The following is a 3766-nucleotide window of genomic DNA, read 5'->3' as shown; positions in this document are numbered from 1 at the left end:
AACATCAGGTCAATGTAAATTATGAGGTAAAGGGTAGAAACCATCATGGTGTTTTTACTAGATGCCAATAGATAAAATACCAAACGTCATTCAGATCTTGGTTTTTAGGCTAAATCTGGTTGGTCCGTCATTTATTTAGTCCTGAAATAGTTGTTAAAAATTGGGCTGTTTGGTCGTTCTGATTTTGTCCCATTTCAGTCCAACAATAGATGTTTAAAAGATGTTGCGAACCCAGTTTCGCGTCTTTTCAACAATATGAAAATTACAGTTTTTAAACTTTCGCTTTTCAACCAAATGCAGACGTCTTTTGGACGTAAATCATGTTGTCTTTTCAATAACTTTTCAACCAATTTTTGCTCGGAAGGAAATTTGTTTTTGAAACCATGAAAGAAGAATCTGAGCATAATATGTAGAACTTTAAATTTAACCTAAAATATAAAATAATATTATCTATACCTAAAAATAACACATTCGCACTGATTTAATGAATTCAGTGTTAATCAGTAAAAAATAAAACATTTTTCTCAAATATAGTAACACCTCACTCGTAACATCTTCCAGCAGTGACATCACAGTGCGGTAAGCCTAGCGCCATTCTCCCCACTTTACAAGCTAAATCAATGGGAACTACTAGACACATCTGCAATCAACAACAATTATTGAAGATTTCCAGAGGACTTCACCTTTGAAATTCACCAGAGCTATAGTTAAACTGACAATGCCCATGTGCATGGTAGTTGGAGGTTGTAATACATAGGGCAAAAGTGTTTGACAAACATTTATGTCTCCAGTAAAGAACATTGAAATGAAATTACTCTTAATAAAAAACACTTATCTTTTATTGAACAGTATATAATAATTTAATATTTAAAGTACTTTCAGAAGGTTGAATTCTGAAATGGACTTTAACTTTAAAATAACCTCTAACCACCGTTGCCATCAATTATAAAATTTTGCAACGTCACACAATTTTTCTGCAATTTTCAATTTTACCAATCAATAACCCAAATTATCACTACAGGGTTGCCTGGCGTACATCCCCGTAAGTCATTGAGAGAGGCAGAGTATACTCTGAACAGGTCATGTGTCTATTACAGGATAATATGGAAAAACAAGACAAACAACTGTACAAAAACACACTCACCCACATAAACTTGTTTCACTATCTTTGCAGGGCCTTTCCAATGACTTCCATTAAAAAAAAAAAAAAAAACTAACACCTAACCATTATGGGTTTATACCTAACCCTAACCCCAACCTAAGCGCAATTCACACCTTAAGTCAGGGGTGTCAAAGTAGTACCAGAAAGGGCCGTGTGGCTGCAGGTTTTCTTTCCAACCAAGCAATAGCACACCAGACTCCAGTCATCTAGTCAAAGGAGTCCAATCTGAACATGATGACTTGATGAGATGAACTTGGTTGGAAAGAAAACCTGCAGCCACAAGGCCCTTTCTGGAACCACTTTGACACCTGTGCCTTAAGGGCTGGTTTTACTCCTGCAGCAGTGTGTCGCAGTGAGCTTGACGCAGACATTTTTGGTTTACGCTCAATATTGAAGCGTGGTCTGCACTAAACGCTGTGGGACTAGATACAGCCAAGGCGATGAAAAAGTGGGGGTGAGTTTGTCCAAAAACGGAAGGACATAACGTCGAAAAAAAGCAGGGATTCAGGTGGAAAAAGGGTCCCAGCGTTCTCCTGCACCTCACTCTTCTAGCTGGTCCAACTTCACAAGTTGTTTTCCGCAATTTCACTCTCTGCGGTCACCTACAATTTGGGGACAGGTGCAGTAGTGTGTCTGCGGAGGGGGCGGGGACGTCTTTTTGTTCCCTGCGACCTATGCAGAGGACCTAGTTTCGAAGTATAAAACAGCCTTTAGTCCTAAGCGACCACTGACTCGGAAACAACAAAACCCCTCGTGGGGTTGAGGCATTGGGCCCACATTGAGAGGTCGTTCCCCCCAACATGGCCCTGTTAGGTCTCTGCTTGGTGGTTCCGCCCCTGGGCCTCAGGTTTCTGGGCCCACAACTGGGTCTGCCTTGTTAATAGCAGCCGGAGGAGCGTGTGGGCCCATCACTGCATCACTTGGGGCTTCAGCATCAAAGCCTCTGGGGTCTGGCCTATTCCCCTTTACTATGACGTGCATTTGGATATCTCAGGCTCTGGTCTCCTTTGTGTCATCCCTTGGTTCTTTGGGGTGGCTCTGGGACCACTCAACCCTGAGATTGAGCATCTCTTCCACCTAAAAGGGCTTTACATACCTTTTATATACACAAACACACTCATACGTACAGACCACTGGTGTTTGGATCCTGCTGTGTTCACACAGAGTTATTCTAAATACAAAGCTGCAGTTTCAGCAACAAAAAGCTTTAGAGAAACTAACTTTTCCAGGTCACAAAGAGAGTCTCCTCAACCTCTGTTTCAGTCACCGTTTTAACATAATCCTCAGAGCAAGCCTGGTTGGTAGATGGTTGTCTGTAGTTAAATCAGAGTGTCCTCTGTCTCCGCTCTCCTTACAGCCAATGAAGTTCTATTTCCTGATTTAGTACGATTTTTGTCATAGTTTTGTGCATAAAAATATACATATATAATCACAAGGTCCGTTACACACATTAATTTCTAAAAACAAACACTGCTGTCAGTTTGACGAGGGTCTTACTAAAGAATGATCGGCACTTTTTCAAAGAGAATTAAATATTTATAGAAAGAGGATTCTACAACTGAGTTGACATGACATGATTACTTGTTTTTAGTTTGTTTAATATGAACCAGAAGCGGATCATTTTATTTTTAATCAGCTATATTTACAGTACTTGAAGAACTACTGAAATTATTTTCATATTACACATAAATAGATTCAAATAATTCAGCGGGGGAAAAGGAACTACTTTAGGTTTAGGGTTAGGATTCAATCCATGATAACAACCTAATGGGCCTACTGGCACAATGTGAAGCCATTCTATGGGCCTGATAGCCGCTAATAACAACCATTTATTGGGATGATAACATCCGAAACGCGGCTTCAAATAGCCAGTTAGTATTTACTGTGTAAAAGAATCAACATGAGGAGGGACGCATGAGATGATGCACATGTTCTATATATAAAATATTTTTAAGACTTTGTTTTCCCCTGCTGCCATAAGATTTCACCTAAATACATACATTGATCTACTACCATTCAAGAAATTATCCCATAATATTATCATGGTCACAACAGGCTATGGCAAGCCATTTTTATATCTATTACTTTTATTGAATATGTGTTGCAGATATCTGAAAAAAAAAAACATTTTTACAAAAATGACATTCTCCACATCTAGAATAAACATTCTGGATAAAATAATAATTATGGATAATTCTAGATCTATAAATTAATATCAGATCTCCATATCCCTAATATTACTGGTTAGCGTTTGTATTATTTTCACTATGAAGAAATGTATTTCAGATATTATAAACACATATCACATTTCAAGCCGATAAATGTTAGAACAGCCACTGTAAACATTTCTTGAAATATAAAACTTATTTCTTACTAGTATATATATATATATATATATATAAAAAAAAAAAACTGTTTTCTCACCCCTCGTGGGGTGGTATGTGTCATCCTCAAGCTCGGGTCCTCTACCAGAGGCCTGTTAGTTTGAGGGTTCTGCGCAGTATCTTAGCTGTTCCTAGGACTGCACTCTTCTGGACAGAGACCTCTTATGTTTTACCTGGAGTCTGCAACTGGATACCTCAGTAGGTAACATCGACGACTACG

Source organism: Cyprinodon variegatus, unplaced genomic scaffold (assembly GCF_000732505.1).
Source record: "Cyprinodon variegatus isolate N-32 unplaced genomic scaffold, C_variegatus-1.0 Scaffold697, whole genome shotgun sequence".
In the NCBI taxonomy this organism is placed as follows: Eukaryota; Metazoa; Chordata; class Actinopteri; order Cyprinodontiformes; family Cyprinodontidae; genus Cyprinodon; species Cyprinodon variegatus.
The sequence above is the reverse complement of the archived record's forward strand: the minus strand, read 5'-3'. Positions refer to the sequence as shown.